Source organism: Dendrobates tinctorius, unplaced genomic scaffold, assembly GCF_039654945.1.
Source record: "Dendrobates tinctorius isolate UK_male_01 unplaced genomic scaffold, ASM3965494v1 ptg000020l, whole genome shotgun sequence".
Classification (NCBI taxonomy): Eukaryota; Metazoa; Chordata; class Amphibia; order Anura; family Dendrobatidae; genus Dendrobates; species Dendrobates tinctorius.
In genome coordinates this window covers 4,241,354-4,262,995 of record NW_027361688.1, presented here as the reverse complement: position 1 = coordinate 4,262,995, position 21,642 = coordinate 4,241,354, and the positions used below count along the sequence as shown (strand labels likewise).

The 21,642-nt window shown below is 41.6% G+C and overlaps 1 protein-coding gene across 1 annotated transcript in view; it reads left to right on the top strand.

Annotated features, from left to right (window-relative positions):
- Window positions 1-389: 389 nt before the first annotated feature.
- Window positions 390-21,642, top strand: part of LARGE1 (LARGE xylosyl- and glucuronyltransferase 1) — a 437,502-nt gene continuing 416,249 nt past the window's right edge. Inside the window, exon 1 of the mRNA XM_073567486.1 lies at window positions 390-3,560. The gene's annotated coding sequence lies outside the window, so the exon portion shown is untranslated. The remainder of the gene's footprint in view (window positions 3,561-21,642) is intronic.

Genomic DNA, 21,642 nt, shown 5'->3' with positions numbered 1-21,642 from the left:
AGGAGGATATACAGGGATAGGAGGATACAGGGATAGGAGGATACAGGGATAGGAGGATATACAGGGGTAGGAGAATACAGGGATTGGAGGATATACAGGGATTGGAGGATACAGGGATAGGAGGATATATTGGGATAGGAGGATACAGGGATAGGGGGATACAGGGATAGGAGGATACAGGGATAGGAGGATATACAGGGATAGGAGGATACAGGGATAGGAGGATACAGGGATAGGAGGATATACAGGGGTAGGAGGATACAGGGATAGGAGAATACAGGGATTGGAGGATATACAGGGATTGGAGGATACAGGGATAGGAGGATATATTGGGATAGGGGGACACGCTGGGAGGTGGCAGGTTGGGGGAGGGTCGGGCGGAGCAGCAGGAGGGGGAGATGCAGCTGCTATTAGTCGGTTGCAGTGAGAGGAGCGGGCAGAGCTCAGCACGGACAGGATAGATCGTTTCTCCGGTTGTTGCTGTTCCCGGTGACCGGCAGGAGCCGTCACTTCCCGGATCCGCTGCTCTGATTCCCCCGCGTCCTGTCGGCAGCTGCTCCCCGGATCTCTCCTCCTTTCCGCCGCTTCTTTTGCTCTTCCAGTCCCGGATTCTTCCGCCGCGGCTCCCGGACTCTGGGCGCTTCCTGCCCGGCTCTCCGTGGTGCTGAAACCAGCAGCGATCCGCCAACATCCCGGCCCGAGCCCGGAGCCTGGAGCGGAGGGTCCGCGGATCTGCAGGGGGAGCCCGGGCTGCAGGCAGGAGAGCTCCGAGGCTGAGTGTGAGCCACAGGCCGAGAGACTGAGCCCGGAGCCCGGCCCGACCGGCGGCAGACAGCGCCTGCAACCCGTCCATCCAGGAGGAGACCCTCACTGCAGGCACAGAGACCCCCGTCTACAGGGCACATCACTGGAGACCCCCACAGAGACCCCCGTCTACAGGACACAGCTACTGACCACCAGAGAGACCCCCGTCTACAGGACACAGCTACTGACCACCACAGAGACCCCCGTCTACAGGACACAGCTACTGACCACCAGAGAGACCCCCGTCTACAGAGCACAGCTACCACTGGAGACCACCACAGAGACCCCCGTCTACAGGACACAGCTACTGACCACCACAGAGACCCCCGTCTACAGGACACAGCTACTGACCACCACAGAGACCCCCGTCTACAGGACACAGCTACTGACCACCACAGAGACCCCCGTCTACAGGGCACAGCTACCACTGAAGACCACCACCACAGAACCCTCATCTGCAGGACCCCCATTTATAGGAGCCATATCTACAGGACCCCAGCTACGGGACCTGTAAATTTATCTACATTTATAGACCACTACAGAGCCCTCATCTACAGGACACCGCTGCAACTGGAGACCACCGCTGCAATTGGAGACCACCGCAGAGCCCCCATCTACAGCGCTCCCATCTACAGGACCTTCATCTACATCTAAAGACCACTACAGAACCCTCATCTAATACAGGACCCCATCTATACCTAAAGACCACTATAGAACCCCCATCTACACGACCCTCCATCTACAAGACCCACATCTACAACTAGAAACCCTCCTATTAACAGGACACCCATCTACATCTAGAGACCACCCTATCTTCAGGGCCCCGTCTACAGAGAGCACCCTATATTCAGGACCCACATCTACATCTAAAGACCTCCTTATATACAGGACTCCCATCTACAACCAGAAATGCCTCTATACACAGGACCCCCCATCTACAGCTAGGTACCCTACTGTCTTCAGAACCCCAATCGTCAACTAGAGACCCCCCCCTATCTACTGGGTCTCATATACACCTAGAGACCCCCTGATTTATTGGACCCCCATATACAATTAGAATCTTCCATCTACTGGACTACTATGTACAACTAGAGACCCCCCTATCTATAGGATCCCCATTTATAACCTTAGACCTTATATGTAGAGCCCTTCTATCTACAGGGCCCCATCTTCAACTAGAGACTTCTTGTCTACAGGACCTCCATCACTACCATTTACACCTATTAAGTCTTTGTATACTGGACTTCCATCTACAACTGTAGACCTCCTATCAGCAGGACCCTCCTCTACGCCAAAAGATCCTCATCTGCCAAAATAGACCCTCATTTACCATTATAGGCTAATTATCCACTATAGACCTCCATCGTTACCTGTATACCTTGATTAACGACTATTGACCCCCCATGTGTACCTGTAGATAATCATCTACCACTTTAGACCTTGATCCATCGATAACTATAGACATCCACCTAAAACTGTAGACCCTCAACTACAATCAAAGACTCTTATTCAACACTGTAGACCATCACAATGTTAACCACTATAAACTCCCAACTACAGATGTCGACCCTCATCTACCACCTATAGACCCTCAACTATAGACAACTATAGACACTAGACACCCATCTACCACTTTAGACCTTCATAATTTACTATAGACCTCCACCTGATCCTCTTAGACGCTTGTTATTCACTATAGACCCCATCCATGGCAGGGGACCATCATCTACTACAGTAGACTCCATCTATATTTCTAAATCATCATCCACCACTGTAGACCCCTCATCAACTGTTAACCCAACTGTAGACCCCTTATCAACAGATAACCCAACTATAGACCCCTCATTGACAGATAATCAAGCTCCAGACTCTTCATCGACAGATAACCCAACTATAGACCCTCTCATCAACAGATTACCCAACTTTAGACCTCTAATTTACAGGTATTCCACCTAAAGACCCCTTATCTACTTAATTATCTACAGGTCCTTCATCTAAAGATCTCTTTTGTATAGACCCCTCATCAATAGCCCAATCATTTAGATCCCTCAAGAATGGACAGGTCCATCCTCTACTGACCACTCATCTAGTCTTCCTTTTCTATCTTAACTGGAGACCTTCAATCCCAAGATTATCACTTCACGTCTGCAGATCAATCAACCCTAGACCCTTGCTTTACAGATCACATCACTGTAGATATCTTCTCTGTAGACCACTTCAGTATAAACTTCTCACTTACAGACCCGTCACCTCTCATCTACAACCTATCCTACAGACTTCATCCGTAGCTTGACCTACAGACCTCTCATCTATAGATCATCATAACCGCAGGACAATTTCCAGTGCCCTTCGTATGAGATCTCTACATCTGGGTGGACACCAAGTTTGATGACCATCAGATTAAAGCCCATCCAAAAAAAAATCCTGCGGTGACATCATTGGCACGTTCGTGACTATTAACCCCTTCCATGTATAGGTTTATTTTCCCTTTGAGGTTTTCTGGGATGTCTCACTGTTGAGATTGGAGCTTCTGAAGACCACTGGAGACAAGTCCCTCAATACAAGGAGCAGAATCATCTCTGATATTTCTTCCGTTCTCCATTTGGAGCTTGGAGAACTTCATCCAAGCACAAGAACATCAATTCCTTGATATTAAACTGTGTCAGCATGGAAAAGGTTCACACCACAGATTGCTCTACTTAACATTTGGAATGGGGTGGTCTTAGGAGGAACCCCCATCAGCTCTGCTACATAAGGTAGGATGAGGCTTTTAACATCTTCGGTTCTGGTTAGCTTGGGTTCATTCGTAAAATGCCATAGAATGAGTGGTCCCTCTACAGAAACAATGTAGCCTCAGTTCTGATACATCTGTAGGACACAAATCATAAAATTCCTTCTATACAATGTATCCAGTCCACACCTGGATTGTCATAGCTGCTCCACATACCGCCTGATGGCCCAGCGACATGATGGCCCAGCGACAGGGCACCCGGAAGGACAGTAAAATAGAAACAAGTGGAATGATAGATTTGTATTATTCAACTCTATAAGTTTTGCTATATTACAGCTGCTAAGAAGGTTCTAGGTGTAGCAGAGCTGGATATGTCTCTGGTAGTGGATCTCAGTTTCCTATTTGGTACAGCTCATCATGGTGTGATCACAACTTCTCTTTAATTGACACTATATTTTTTAAACATTATTATTACATTATTTATTATGATTTTTCTCATTTATAATATTTTTTCATAACATTTATATATATTTTTTAATTTTTTTTTCACTATTTATAAACGTTATCATTTAGACATTTTTTCTATTATTTTTCCATCTTATTTTTATTATTATTATTTCAATATTTTTTTTATCATTCTTTGTAAACATTATTGGGATATTTTTCTGCTATTGTTCAAAATATTTTTTTTTTTTTCAATATTTTTTTTCCTAATTTTATCACTATTTCGAAACCTGATTATTCGCATATTATTCTGTTATTTGTCGCCTTATTTATATTATAGTTTCCATATATATTTTATATTTGTTTCTACGCTATTTCTAAACATTATTATTCACTATATTTCTATTATTTTCTATTATTTTTCACCTTATTTATATTATTATTTCAATATATTTTATATTTGTTTTCACTATTTCTAATCATTATTATTTGCGTATTTTTCTATTATTTTTCACCTTATTTTAATGATAATTTCAATATATTTTTTATTTGATTTCACTATTTGTAAGCATTATTATTTGCTTATTTTTCAAATATTTTCTTTTTTTTTCACCTTATTTATACTATTATTTCAATATTTTTTTCAAATTTTTATCACTATTTTTTAACAGTATTATTCGTTTATTTTTATTTTATTGTTTATTATTTCAATAATTCTTTTAATTTTTTTAAAATTATTTTTTCTCATTTTTTTATTTGTATTATTATTACTTTTTTATTATCTGTAATATTATTATTATTATTAATAATAATAATTAATGTTACTTTTTCATGTATTATTATCATAATTATTATTATTACATCCATTCTACTATCCTATCTCACTGATTCAGCATCACCCTGTTAAATTACTAAATCAGCTCTGCTACATCTGGACCCTCTATTGATGTGCACGGCATGTGCCAGACTCATTCCCTCCCTGTGTCAGAACTATATATATAAGTGCCGTGCCGTTACGTTGCTCTTATGATTGATTTGCATTTGTACCTTATTTTTCGTCTTGCCGTTGGGAGTCTCCTTCTTATAGATTTATTTGTAGTGACCTGAGGATTGCACTGGAACCACCATTATATCGGCAGCATTCATGATCTTTACGGCACGCAGTTGAGATTTTAAAGGGTTAAAGGCTGATCCTCCATGGAAGGATCCCTTTTTATTCGCAGGCAAAAACATTCTGTTCCCCATAGATCAGCTGTAACCCCTGGGAGAATCCAGCAGTAAGTGATCTGTTTCCCTACACTGCCCCCGCAGGTCAAACAAAGTATTACACTTTCTATAAAAATCAGTGCGCTGACCATACAGGGGAGAGAGGCGAAGCTTGTAGTCATTCTCCTGTCTGGACATCCTTTTGCTACTGGGTTTAGTATATTCGGACACTGGTACATTGTAACAAACAGCAGCAGTGAGGCAGTCGGTCTTGTTTTTACCTGTTTATCGATATCTTAAAACAATATTTCCGTTCACTGACAGCAAGCCGGAATAATAAGGGTAAAGCCTGAATGAGCCCTTACATCACATTGCTGCAGTATATATGCAATGACAACGTCAGCTCTGCTACATCCATAAAGTACCGCAATACTCTGTGCCTACATAACAAATCTCTGACCGGCGGGAAGAAGCAGTCACCACAGGCTCTTCATGTTTTCTCTAGAAGTCCTCATTGATGGCGAAATGCGTGGTGTCAAGGTGGAAAGTTGCATTAGTAGAGACACCCCTGGGGAAGATTACACGGATACAGATACACGTCCATCACATCCGACCGCCACACAAACCCCAAAGGAGAGAAATAAACAACACAGCAGCTGTAATAAGGGCTCATATAGCGGGAACATACCGTATATTCTGTCCTCTGCCACTACTGCTACCACCATGTATCAGCCATCATATCCCCACACACTGTGTACTTCTATAAAGGGGCAGTATTATAGAAGTTATATTCCTGTACATAGGAGCAGTATTATGGTAGTTATATTCTTGTACATAGGGGGCAGTATTATAGTAGTTATATTCTTGTACATAGGAGCAGGATTATAGTAGTTATATTCTTGTACATAGGGGGCAGTATTATAGTAGTTATATTCTTGTACATAGGAGCAGTATTATAGTAGTTATATTCTTGTACATAGGGGGCAGTATTATAGTAGTTATATTCTTGTACATAGGAGCAGTATTATAGTAGTTATATTCTTGTACATAGGAGGCAGTATTATAGTAGTTATATTCTTGTACATAGGAGCAGTATTATAGTAGTTATATTCTTGTACATAGGAGCAGTATTATAGTAGTTATATTCTTGTACATAGGGGGCAGTATTATAGTAGTTATATTCTTGTACATAGGAGCAGGATTATAGTAGTTATATTCTTGTACATAGGGGGCAGTATTATAGTAGTTATATTCTTGTACATAGGAGCAGTATTATAGCAGTTATATTCTTGTACATAGGAGCAGTATTATAGTAGTTATATTCTTGTACATAGGAGCAGTATTATAGTAGTTATATTCTTCTACATAGGGGACAGTATTATAGTAGTTATATTCTTGTACATAGGGGACAGTATTATAGTAGTTATATTCTTGTACATAGGAGCAGTATTATAGTAGTTATATTCTTGTACATAGGGGACAGTATTATAGTAGTTATATTCTTGTACATAGGGGCAGTATTATAGTAGTTATATTCTTGTACATAGGAGCAGGATTATAGTAGTTATATTCTTGTACATAGGGGGCAGTATTATAGTAGTTATATTCTTGTACATAGGAGCAGTATTATAGTAGTTATATTCTTGTACATAGGGGGCAGTATTATAGTAGTTATATTGTACATAGGGGGCAGTATTATAGTAGTTATATTCTTGTACATAGGAGCAGTATTATAGTAGTTATATTCTTGTATATAGGAGCAGTATTATAGTAGTTATATTCTTGTACATAGGGGACAGTATTATAGTAGTTATATTCTTGTACATAGGGGCAGTATTATAGTAGTTATATTCTTGTACGTAGGGGGCAGTATTATAGTAGTTATATTCTTGTACATAGAGGGCAGTATTATAGTAGTTATATTCCTGTACATAGAGGGCAGTAATATAGTAGTTATATTCTTGTAAATAGGGGGCAGTATTATAGTAGTTATATTCTTGTACATAGAGGGCAGTATTGTAATAGTTATATTCTTGCACATAGGGGCAGTATTATAGTAATTATATTCTTGTACATAGGAGCAGTAGTATAGTAGTTATATTCTTGTACATAGGGGGCAGTATTATAGTAGTTATATTCTTGTACATAGGGGCAGTATTATAGTAGTTATATTCTTATACATAGGGGCAGTATTATAGCAGTTATATTCTTGTACATAGGGGCAGTATTTTAGTAGTTATATTCTTGTACATAGGGGCAGTATTATGGTAGTTATATTCTTGTACATAGGAGCAGTATTATAGTAGTTATATTCTTGTACATAGGAGCAGTATTATAGTAGTTTTATTCTTGTACATAGGGGCAGTATTATAGTAGTTATATTCTTTTACATAGGAGCAGTAGTATAGTAGTTATATTCTTGTACATAGGGGGCAGTATTATAGTTATATTCTTGTACAAAGGGGCAGTATTATAGCAGTTATATTCTTGTACATAGGGGGCAGTATTATAGTAGTTATATTCTTGTACATAGGAGCAGTATTATAGTAGTTATATTCTTGTACATAGGGGCAGTATTATAGGAGTTATATTCTTGTACATAGGGGCAGTATTTTAGTAGATATATTCTTGTACATAGGATCAGTATTATAGTAGTTATATTCATGTTCATAGGAGCAGTATTATAGTAGTTATATTCTTGTACATAGGGGCAGTATTATAGTAGTTATATTCTTGTACATAGGGGCAGTATTTTAGTAGTTATATTATTGTACATAGGGGCAGTATTATGGTAGTTATATTCTTGTACATAGGAGCAGTATTATAGTAGTTATATTCTTGTACATGGAGCAGTATTATAGTAGTTATATTCTTGTACATAGGAGCAGTATTATAGTAGTTTTATTCTTGTACATAGGAGCAGTATTATAGTAGTTATATTCTTGTACATAGGAGCAGTAGTATAGTAGTTATATTCTTGTACATAGGGGGCAGTATTATAGTTATATTCTTGTACATAGGGGCAGTATTATAGTAGTTATATTCTTGTGCATAGGGGCAGTATTATAGTAATTATATTCTTGTACATAGGGGGCAGTATTATAGTTATATTCTTGTACATAGGGGCAGTATTATAGTAGTTATATTCTTGTACATAGGGGCAGTATTATAGTAGTTATATTCTTGTACATAGGGGGCAGTATTATAGTTATATTCTTGTACATAGGAGCAGTATTATAGTAATTATATTCTTGTACATAGGGGCAGTATTATAGTAGTTATATTCTTGTACATAGGGGCAGTATTATAGTAGTTATATTCTTGTACATAGGGGGCAGTATTATAGTAGTTATATTCTTGTACATAGGGGCAGTATTATAGTAGTTATATTCTTGTACATAGGGGGCAGTATTACAGTAGTTATATTCTTGTACATAGGGGGCAGTATTATAGTAGTTATATTCTTGTACATAGGGGCAGTATTATAGTAGATATATTCTTGTGCTTAGCTGAGATTGATATTAATGGTTGCTCTCCTTTTACCTGTATGATGGAGCCGGGGCTGTGTAGTGTTGAGATGAGTGAGTGTCTGGTGTGTGTGGGGCTTGGTGATTACTTACAGACCTGCAGTGCCATCACCTTATGCGTCTTTCGTACTAGGATGCCATATTTGATAGCTGCAGTGACAGAATCTGTGTGGTCTGGGACAGTGGAGCAGATTTCCGGGTGTTTCGCTCCGTTCAGATGCTGCAGATCTGGGCTGATTGCACATAAACACTGTGACTGTTCTCTGCTGTATGGAGTCTTCCCACTCAGACGGGTGACGGCTTCTGCAGCACAAAGGCGGTATTTTCACTCTCTGAGTGACTCTGTCCTGAGCTTTTACCCACACGCACAATAGAAATAAGGTGGGGGGGATGGGACCCTCAGACTGATCTAATCTGCTTCCTAATGCCTTATTATTGCTGCAATAAAAGATTGCAGGATTGTCATCTCATATCTATTTATCTCATATCCAGCACTGTGCAAAAGTTCTAGACAGGAAAAAATGCTGCTGATTAAGAGGCTTTAAAAAGGAGGTTGTTCCAAACATCTTGAAGACCTGACCCCAGATCCTCTGTGTATGAGACTTGTACGGATCCTTCTGTATCTTCATGTGATCCCAGACAGATGGGATGATATGAGATCAGGGCTCCGTGGTTGCCGGATCATCACCTCCAGGGATTCTCGTTTTTCTCTCATGCCACAGGTAGTTATACACCATCAGCAAGGTGTCTCCCAGGCAAGGAATTCACAGCAGTTCAAGCTCTTTTTAAGAAACACCAAGAAAAGGGCCACGTTGAGGACCGTAGGCACAGTGGCCAGCCATGGAAACTCAGTGCAGCAGATAAAGACACATCTTGTTATTTCCTTTCGAATTCGGAAGATGTCCAGCAGTGCCATCAACTCAGAACTAGTGACCAGTGGGACCGGCTACAACTGTCTACTATTCGGAGAGATACAAATATTTGCACAATCGACATTCACAGAAGATCTGAGGTTAGTCCCCCAAGATGTTTGGAACAACCTCGTGTCCTAGAAGAAGTGATGAAGGTGATGGGCGGTCACCAGATAGTGATGGATTTTGATTTCTCTTTTGTTCATTCTCTTTGTGTTTTGTTAATTGATAAAAAAAGTATTAACACTTCTCTTTCCTGAAACTTTCTTAATGTCAAGCAGTTTTTCCTCACCTGCCTAAAACTTTTGCACAGTGCTGTACATCTATTTCTCTTGGACACTGTTTTATATACTGTGGAGCGATGACATCTTGAAGACACGACGCTGCCTGCCGGCATATAGCAGTATACCAATGTGCCCAGCGATGAATGCACAGCGTAATGTACACTAATATACCGCCATCCACTCCACGTATATGTCATAATAAAAATACTGTCTATGTCCTTATGACAACACTTCCTGCATCCTATCAGTGCCAGCACACATAGTCCCCATAACAGTGCCAGCACACATAGTCCTCATAACAGTGCCGGCACACATAGTCCCCATAACAGTGCCAGCCACACATAGTCCCCATAACAGTGCCAGCACACATAGTCCCTAAACAGTGCCAGCACACATAGTCCCCATAACAGTGCCAGCACACATAGTCCCCATAACAGTGCCAGCTACACATAGTCCCCATAACAGTGCCAGCACACATAGTCCCCAGAACAGTGCCAGCACACATAGTCCTCATAACAGTGCCAGCACACATAGTCCCCATAACAGTGCCAGCACACATAGTCCTCATAACAGTGCCATCTGCACATAGTCCTCATAACAGTGCCAGCCACACATAGTCCCCATAAGAGTGCCAGCACACATAGTCCCCATAACAGTGCCAGCACACATAATCCCCATAACAGTGCCAGCCACAGATAGTCCCCATAACAGAGCCATACACACATTGTCCCATAACTGGATGGTATGTCCTGTTGAGACCAATAGTTCTGCAAGTGAGAGCTGCCAACACTACCATCAGCAGTTTCCCTTATAGAACAGCCGGACATAGAGCAGCTGTGCTGGAGAATTCGCTTCCATTTAGGGCTTTGTATTATACTGACAAGTCACAACAGAATCTATTCAGCCCTGTGTTTCGCCTGTTGGCTTCTTCATGTGGTCAGCTCTTTTCTTGCTTACCCCAGAAGGAAGCTAAGAGGCGAAACCCAGGGTCGGGTAAAAGCTGGTGTACCTTGTCAGTATCATTCTCCTGCATAGCTACTCCATGTCCTGCTGTTCTATAAGGGAAACTGCTGATGGTAATGTTGGCAGCTCTCACTTGTGGAACTACTGGTCTCAGCAGGACTGATAGGGAGGATTCTGGCTGTGGACTCTGCTCTATAGATTGCAGATGCGGTAATGTTGTATGTTATCAGTTTTTAGGTATAGGACATATTCGGGGGATTTTTCGGATGACGCTGCAGCTCAGTGTCTGTGTCGGAGAGCTCTCCGCAGGCTTCTCCAAACCTCACACAGTCGCAGCTCCACCATTGCTTTCAGGAGCCATTAGCTCGGATGAGTCCCAGCGCTGCAGATTTATTACGGTTCACACCAAAGTCGCCTGCTGAAAACTTCATTCCTTATGACTTAAAATGGTGTAATTGAAAGATAGAAGCGAGAGAACGTCTCCATCTCAAGGAGGCTCCCGCTGCGTAATGTCACCTCCACCTGTAATGAGACAAACGTGTAGCTGAAGACTGAACACAATACCGCAGACTCCTAGTGGGCCGCAGCCAAGCTCCGAACCCGCATTATGGTACCGCCCTGTATCATGTCCCACTGTATCCCCGGTGAGCACAAGCCCCCCTGATACATTCCCCAGCAGATAATTACATCTGAATGGTTGACACAGTGCAAGAAACCAGGAGAGATGGACGGATGGATGAAGAGAGGGAGGGATGGATGAATGGATAAATGAATAGATGGTTGGTTGGATGGATGGATAGATGGTTGGATGGAAGAAAGTATGGATAGATGGATTGTATTGTACGTTAGGAAAATGTACAGTATATATCTCCACAGAGATCCAAGCTTCAGAGACTGGTAGCTCTGTAGAAACTGGTTAAGATTTCAAAGAGAGAAGAAGATAAAGGACACTAATGTAGGTGTTTACTATAGGCCACCTGGTCAGACTGAAGATATGGATGAACTCTTTTTACATCAGATGTCTCTGTTCTTAAAAAAGTACGAGATAGTGATCATAGGAGATTTTAACTATCCAGAGATTTGTTGGTAATCTCTATCAGGCAAAAGTAATGGGTCCAGAAAATTCTTATCTACTCTTGCTCACAACTTTATCTTTCAAAAGATATAAGAGAGAACAAGAGGATCTACAATCTTGGATCGAATTCTTACCCACAGGGAGGAAATGAATGAGGAAGTAAAGGTGGCTGGGAATTAAGGAGTCAGCGATCATTCTATCCACGAATTTTGAATTACAAGAGGAGAAGAGCAGCGAGGACTCAGACTTTAAGGTTAGACTTCAGAAAGGCAGATGTTAGTGGACTCAGAGGGTAGAAAAGGTCCAATGGCTGGATGTTCTATCTAAAGGACAGAAATGTCCAAGAAGGATGGGGGATTTCGCTAAATGGAATCCTGACCGCAGAATCAGTAACAATCCTGAAAAGAAGGAAGAATTGGAAGCATTTAAAGAGACCAGGATAGATGAACACAGAACATAATCACTTGTTAAAAAGAAAAAAGAAATGTATATAAAATGAAAAGAGGTGATCATATCTAAAGAAGAATATAATGCTGTCTGCAGGGAATGCAGGGGAAGAGTTAGAAGAGCTAAAGCCAGTAATGAAGTGAGGCTTGCAAGGGAGACCGAAAGCAGTAAAAAAGGATTTTGGGGTTATGTCAAAAGCAAAAGAAATGTCAAAGATGCTATAGGATTTTTACAGGATGAAAAGGGTGAAGTGGTCAAAAATGATGTTGAGAAGGCCGACCTTTTAATTTCCTATTTTGCATCTGTGTTCTCTAAGAAAGAAAATGTGACATCAACTGATCCTCACGGTGCCATCAAAGGAATAAAAGAAACCACACTATCCATAAACAGAGAGATGCTGAGGGAACGCTGAGCTAATTTACATTAATTTACATCTCCTGGTCCAGATGAATGACATCCTAGGGTACTGAAAGAGTTAGCAAAGAAAACTGCAGAACCACTAGCCAGAATCTTTGAAAAATCCTGGACAGGAGAAGTCCCAGAAGATTGGAAAAAGGCAAGTGTTGTCCCTATCTACAAAAAAAGAAAAGACGATGGAGCCAGGAAATTACAGGCCACTGACCCTGACCTATACCAGGAAAGATCTTTGAACAAATTATTAAACAACATGTGTGTAAGTACTTGGATAAGAATACAGTAATTAACTAGAGCCAGCATGGGTTTGTAGCAAACAAGTCATGCCAGTCTAATCTAATTTCCTTTTATGATGGATTCACTGACTGGGTGGATCAGGGAAATGCGGTAAATATAGTATATCTCAACTTCAGCAAAGCATTTGATAAAGTAACTCATACTATCATTATTGAAAAATGACCAAGTATGGGATTGACAAGGCTATGGTTAGGTGGATTCATAACTGGCTCCATGATCGTATTCAAAGATTGGTCATAAATAGTTGCACATCCAGTTGGAAAAGTGTTTCAAGTGGGGTACCACAAGGCTCTGTCCTGGACCCAGTGTTGTTCAACATTTTTTAAATGATCTAGATAAGGGAACTGAAGGTAAACTGATCAAATTTGCAAAGCTAGAAGGGATAGCTAAAGGTACTGTCACACTTAGCGATGTACCAGCGATCCCGACCAGCGATATGACGCGGTCAGGATCGCTGGTACATCGCTAAGTGGTTGCTAGTGAGCTGCCACATAGGCAGATCTCACTAGCGACATCGCTGGGGACGGGGATCGCTACTTACCTGTCAGACGCGGCGATCCTGCGTCCTCCCGCCCGGCTCCACGCGTCGCTCGTCCTCACAGCAGGAAGCGCCACAGGAAGCTGACGACGAGAAACAGTCCTGAACGTTCTCGCGCGATCAGCGATAACCAGCGGGGGAGCCGGTCGTAGGTAAGTATCACACACAGAGATATCGCTAGCAATATCGCTATAACGTCACTAGTTATAGCGATATTGCTAGCGATATCTCTTAGTGTGACATGCCCTTAACACTAGAGAAGACAGAGAAAGGATTCAGAAGGATCTAGATAAGCTTGAACGATGGGCAGCTGCTAATAGAATTGTACTTAAAAGGGAGCAATGCAAAATTCAACATCTGGGCAAGAAAATGAAAATGACATCTATAGAATAGGAGGACCAGAACTAAGCAACAGCACGTGTGAAAAAGACTTGGGTATACTAATAGATCACAGACTGCACATGAGTCAACAGTGTGATGCAGCAAAAAAAAGGCAAACACAGTTCTAGGATGTATTAAGAGAAGCATAGAGGCTAGATCTCACGTGAAGTAATTATCCCCCTCTACTGTACCGTGGTCAGGCCTCATCTGGAATACTGGATGCTAGATATCTAATAGATAACGATATGTGTCCCCAGTGAGCAGGATTCTCTATTTCTTTCTATATGTTCTCAGTAAGTGACTGGGAACCCTTTGATGTCACCGTGCTGAACGTCGTCGGCGCTGCCCTCTGACGCCTTCGTTGCCTTGTCCTTAAATTGAACCCGTTACTGCTCATAAAGAAAGAAGAAAAAAAAAGAGTCTGTGAATAAGTTAAACATTTTAGCACAGGGTTTATCTAGATAACTTATGCTTAAAAGCGAGCAAAACTTTTTAAATTAACATTTCTGTCCTTTGCCCATTTCCTGGCGGGAAAGGTCGTTCTATTATGTTTTCTCATTTTATCTCAGGCATTTGATGGTTCCTCTCTTGTCGTTTGCATAAGAACATAAGAACGTCACTGGAGCTGATGAGACACAAAGGATCTGATGAGATAAAGTGTATAGATCTTTCTGCAGATGGGGTTATGTGCTGAGAGCTCGGTTGCTCTTGCACAGCACGGCGGGCGGGGCTTGTCTGATCTACCAGTAGGGGGAGGTTTCTGCTGCAGAAAGTCACTTTTCAGCTAGGAAAACTAACATAAGACCCATATCATTATTAGTAGACACAAAGAAAGGGATGAAAGACGGTCAAACAAATGAGATACCTTCTGGGTCTCCATTTTTTATTATTTGGATAGTGGTATCACACAGAAGAGGGTTGTGAGTTTTATGGCTCATCTGATGAAGTGGATTCATTAAGCCACACAGGGGTGAGAAGCTTGGAACAGAGGGGTTAATGCTGCAGGTTTGGATGGGCCGGACAGACGGCGCTTGGCACAGCAAGGATCTGTAAAGCTTCCATGGCAGATAATATGTATAACAGCAGAGTTGGATATGTAAACTGGCGCCTTGGAATAGCAGAATGGAGTGTGCGGACTGCGACGTGTAGTCAGGCACCTTGGCACAGCAAGGATCTGTAATGCTTCCATGGCAGATAATATGTGTAACAGCAGAGTTGGATATGCAATCTGGCGCCTTGGAATAGCAGAATGGAGTGTGCGGACTGCGACGTGTAGTCAGGCACCTTGGCACAGCAAGGATCTGTAAAGCTTCCATGGCGGATAATATGTGTAACAGCAGAGTTGGATATGCAATCTGGCGCCTTGGAATAGCAGAATGGAGTGTGCGGACTGCGACGTGTAGTCAGGCACCTTGGCACAGCAAGGATCTGTAAAGCTTCCATGGCAGATAATATGTGTAACAGCAGAGTTGGATATGCAATCTGGTGCCTTGGAATAGCAGAATGGAGTGTGCGGACTGCGACGTGTAGTCAGGCACCTTGGCACAGCAAGTATCTGTAAAGCTTCCATGGCAGATAATATGTGTAACAGCTGAGTTGGATATGTAAACTGGCGCCTTGGAATAGCAGATTGGAGTGTGCGGACTGCGACATGTAGTCAGGCACCTTGGCACAGCAAGGATCTATAAAGCTTCCATGGCAGATAATATGTGTAACAGCAGAGTTGGATATGTAAACTGGGCGCCTTGGAATAGCAGAATGGAGTGTGCAGACTGCGACGTTTAGTCAGGCACCTTGGCACAGCAGAGCGAAGTGAGCGGCAGCAACTTGGAATTGCAGAGCTGTGTAGACAGATAGACAGGTACCTTGATGCAACAGAACCGAGAGTGCGGACAGTACTTTTGAAAAATAAAGACAGACAAATGATTGATGCAGCCAAGCCTAGATAGCACTTTGGAACAGCAGCACTTTGTGAGTTGTCAGGCAGCTTGGTAACGTAGAACTGAAAGTGTTGCCCAATTAGCACCTTGAAACAGCCGAGCCATGTAGACATATACTGTAGGTACTATGATGGAGCAGAGCTGAGAGTGCTGACAGCACCTTGAAACAATAGAGCTATATAAACAGGCCGGTACGTTGATGCAGCATAGCCGAGAGTGCGGAATGCACCTTGGATCAAATGAGAGGTGTAGACAGCGAGGTACCATGATGCAGCAGAGCTCAGAGTGTGTGCAGCACCTTGGAAGAGTAGAACTATGGAGACAGACTGGTATCTTGTTGAAGCAGAGCCAGTAGGGTGTATGGCACTTTAGAACAGCAGTATCATGCGTGTAGTCAGGCACAGTGTTATCAGTTGTGTGTAGAGGTGTTACCTGTCATTTGGATTCCTGCCTCTGATGATAAGGAGGCTGCTGAAAACTCTTCTTAAAGGGCTGGAAGCAGGAGTCTAAACAAGGCCCAGTGGTCAGTGTGAAAATTACAAGATTACAAGATTGTGATATGAAACAAAATAAAATTGCTAAAAAAATTTAAGAAAAAAATGCATAGAACCTGCCGATTTAAAAAAATGGCAAATTTTCTGATGATACATAGGGAGCAGTAATGGAACTGTGGCGGTCCTAGCTCCTACGTATGTGATGGCTGACATGTAATACTCTATTTCCCCTCTAGTGGTCGCTGTTGACACATTTTAAGGAGAAACCAAGTGACAGCCATAAAGTTGGGGTTCCAAGGATTTGGAGTTATTTATTGAGGTTGTCAGAAACCCTAAGAAATATTGTGGATGATGTAAAGATTTGCACACAGGAGCACTATATGGCGGTATTATGTGCTTTCAGGCCTTATTTAATGAACTGACACATTGTAACAAACTATCAGCACAGGAGAGAGCTTTGTGCTGCCGATGTCAATAGCTCGTCTGAGGAAAATGTCCGTTCACTGACAGCAAGCAGAGATCTTTAAAATGACGAGGAATGGCGCTCTCGGACGGTAGACACCTCGGCCTGCGTACAGGACAATTATCCCTTGTTAGTGAATTTATATTTTGCTTTGATTAATCACGACAAGTGAGAATGTTAAATACAAAGCTGAGGGAGACGATCGGCGCCTCCTGCGTCGCTGTTCATTAGATATCTTCAATTACATGCAAATTAATTTCCACGTCGTCCTGAATTCGTGTTTGTTTTGACTGATGCTGTCCGGTGACTTTATCTTGGCCGGGAGGTGACGCGCATGAAAAATACTTACGCTTTTGTATCATCGACCTTGAATACATATTTCCAGTGCACGGCTGACTTCAATGACAACCAAACTATAGATATTTAAAGGAGAATTCCACCTTTAACAGAATTTCCACCTTAAAATAGGAACCTGTCAGCGTCCAGTTTTTGATCTTATTATATTCCCACTTCTTCCCTGAGTATTTTGGTTTTTGTTTTTTTAAAATCCGCCATACCGTTCCAGAGATATCATCTTTATGAAGAGAGGGCGTGTCTCACAGGATCCTCGGGGGCGTGTATTTCAGCTGCAATGCCCCCTAGGAAACACATAAAAATGAACTCTAAATAAAAAGGCCCATATCTTTGGAACCATATGTCGGATTTAGAAAAAACAAAAAACGCAATACTCAGGGGGGCAGCGGGAATAAATGAAGAGCAAAAATTCACCACTTTTCACCTGGGGGGCATGTACTATTGGAAACAGAATCCCACCTTCAATAAAAAATTTAAAATAGTCATCTTTTGTCAACATATAATAAATTCTACTCAGCATTATATGTCCCCAGGGGATCTGGGTAACAACTTGCCATACTCCTTATCCAGTTTGAGAGAGTGTCCTTCAGGGCTCCTGGAAAGTTATGAGACTGGCAATATTGGTTATCAACGACAAGAAGAATGACAGGAGTGGAAGACTTAGGGCTTCTGAGAATATATTTGTATTCTCCTTCATACTTTACACTGCAGTATTGCTTGTTCAGATTATTTAATGCATATAACCCCCTACTCAGTGGAAATTTTGTCCTTTCCGTAATACAGAAATGACAAAATTATAGGATGTGCTTTTCTAAAAACTACATTTAGCTGTTCCTCTGTTATTCCTCCTGGAAATGGTTGACTAAATGGGCATGTCTCTATTCAGTCCTGTCACCTATGATTGGGTGATGTGAGGCTGTGTAGTGACACACCCACCCCATCCCCGCCAACTGATAACACCCGATTTTTAATTTATTCATATATTTCCAGGAGGAGTAACGGAGGAGCGGAGAAAAAGAGGTTTCAGGAGAGCCAAATGTTCATTCTCATCAGCGGGAACCCCGGGGTGATCTGATATCGCCTTGACCGGGGATTGGGGGGCTCTTGGGGCAAAGACTGACATGGCACCGCACCGAGAGCCCCCCCATTGGATACCAAAAAGGAGAAGAACTGCAGAGGATTTGGAAGAGGCAGCGGCGCCGGCATTGCTTGTACGACGTGCCAGACCTCTGCACCGCGGCTTCTTTAGGTCCCATGTGCCCGGTACGCCAGATAGCGCCATCCGAGCGAACTGATCTAATGTGACAAGTCGTGAGTCATTGGGAGGCCGTCAGCGTGAGGTCCGGGCTCCTCTGTGGATTTTTGTCTGTTTCCCTTCTGCAATTTACCTATGCATATTTCAGAGCCGCATATGTCTCCAGCTCCCGCAGAAAAAGGAACAGATGTACCGCCGCGTCCTTTCATCTGAGAGGGAGGCCGCCCACCAACCAGGGCGCTATAGGGGAGAGGATGCCATCTGGCCAAACCTCCCAACAGTCAGTGTGTGGTCCGAGGGCGACGCTGACAGCACTGGGAAAAGTCTGAGCCCTAAAATCTGCCTCCTTCAATGTAGCAATAGGAGAAGGAGTACCCCCAAAACGTGGCTGCTTTTTTTTCTTTCAAAAACAGCGCCACACCTGACAACAGGTTGTGTCTGGTACTACAGCTCCATTTATTTCATTTCAGTCCACCTGCAATACCAGACACCACCTGTGGACAAGAGTGGCGCTGTTTTTTAATCAAACCTTGTTTTATTAGTCGAAATTAGTGCAAACTTCGCTCAACCCATTTTTGTTTTTTTTCTTTCGTTTTTTTTATATCCCTACTTTTTTTTTTAATTTCCCATACTCATCGCCACATCAGGGCATGTTTTTTTTCCGGGTCGATATGTAGGGTTTAAAGATCATATAATATACCCAAAAGCAAAAAAAAAGTCCAAAAGTGGTTAAATAGTAAAAAAAAAAAAAAAAAATTCCGAAATTGTTATTATTTTTTTTTGGGTGGGGGGTTGTTTTTATGGCGATCATTGTATTAATTGATTAATTACGGTATTATTATTTTTTTATAGTGTATATTCTAATTAATTAATTTTATTTTTAAACTGAGGCTGATTCAGATTTTTTATATATATATTTTTTTTAATTTTTAAAACTATTTTTTTTCCTTTTATTTCCCCCTTTGTTTTATATACTGCAATTCTTGGGGTATAGAAGGAAAATAAAGAATGACACCAGAAAGGCAGTGGAAGGTGATTGGCGCCAAAAGGGCGTTCCACTTGGATTTAACCGCTTAAATGCCGCTGTCGGGATTTAACAGGGGCATCTAAGAGGTTAATCAGCAGTGATCGTGAGCCCCCTTTAAAGACATGTAGCCGGAAAGGTTTTAAAAGGGGGTTTTGCCCAGATTTAGAAAAAAAAAAATTGCATTTCTCCAAAAACAGCGCCCCCTCCTGTCTACAGGTCGTTGGCGGTATTGCAGCTCGGGAGCACTATTCAGTTCAGCGGAGCTGATAGAAGTCGGGCGGGATTCGCTCCTCATGTACCTGCCGCACCGGATATATTTATAGTGTCCAACTTCTCTTTAATAACATTCTCTGTGTGGCCTTAAGAGCGGTTGATGAATCATCCCGTCAGCGATTACATCAATCATTACGCCGTTCTTGCTCTCTCGGGACAGACCGCAGCGTCCTTAATCGCGAAGATAGCAGAGAAATGTAATAAACGGCGCGGAGTGCCTGTCCCAGGTTTATAATACACTTGTGAGGGGCTCAGCAATAAATATACAGGAGATCTTTTTTTCATATGTGCCTGTACAAAGAAACAGCAAGCAGAGTAGAAGTGTAAAGCATGGGGGATGGAATGAGCAACATTTTGTATCGAATTTGAATATTACAATTTTACTAACCACTACTTGTAGAAAAAGGCTCTTCTTACCAGTAGCCCCGCCCATGAGGAACAGCGGCCAGGATTCCTCCATTGTAAGACAATCTAAGCCCAAGTCAGCTTTGATAATGGAGTAGTCCTACTGATCAGTATGAAGCGAGGAATATAATCCCCCCCAACACCCCGGTATTCTCTCAGCGCCTTGTTCCTCATTACCAAAAAAAAGAAATACAATCCTGTTTCCTCTTTTAATTACACTCGTAAAATTTGCTGAGCTGGAAACTTAGAGAAATTGCCTGGGGCTGTCTGTGTATAATAACCTGGAGAAAATGCAGATCATCGTGTGTTACAGATATAGGACCGCCCCAGAGGGCAGTATTATAGTAGTTATATTCTTGTACATAGGGACAGTATTATAGTAGTTATATTCTTGTACATAGGGGGCAGTATTATAGTAGTTATATTCTTGTACATAGGGGGCAGTATTATAGTAGTTATATTCTTGTACATAGGAGCAGTATTATAGTAGTTATATTCTTGTACATAGGGGCAGTATTATAGTAGTTATATTCTTGTACATAGGGGCAGTATTATAGTAGTTATATTCTTGTACATAGGAGCAGTATTATAGTAGTTATATTCTTGTACATAGGGGCAGTATTATAGTAGTTATATTCTTGTACATAGGGGGCAGTATTATAGTAGTTATATTCTTGTACATAGGGGGCAGTATTATAGTAGTTATATTCTTGTACATAGGGACAGTATTATAGTAGTTATATTCTTGTACATAGGGGGCAGTATTGTAATAGTTATATTCTTGTACATAGGAGCAGTATTATAGTAGTTATATTCTTGTACATAGGGACAGTATTATTGTAGTTATATTCTTGTACATAGGGGCAGTATTATAGTAGTTATATTCTTGTACATAGGAGCAGTATTATAGTAGTTATATTCTTGTACATAGGGGTCAGTATTATAGCAGTTATATTCTTGTACATAGGGGCATTATTATAGCAGTTATATTCTTGTACATAGGGGCAGTATTATAGTAGTTATAATAATAATAATAATAATCTTTATTTATATAGCGCCAACATATTCCGCAGCGCTTTACAGTTAAACAGTTTCAAACACAACAGTCATAAGTAACAACGTTAACAATACAATAATTAAAGCGAAATAAGACGACCCTGCTCGTGGAGCTTACAATCTACAATGAGGTGAGGGAGATACAGAGTACAGGTGTGTATTTACAATGATGTATTTACAATGATGGTCCAGCCATCTTCAGGGGGTGGGGGATAGATGGAGATAGTGAATGGGCTACACACACACAAACATAACATGACTTTGATTACTGAATGTGATAGGCCACTCTGAACAAATGTGTTTTGAGCGAGCGCCTAAAACTATGCAAATTGTGGATGGTCCTAATATCTTGG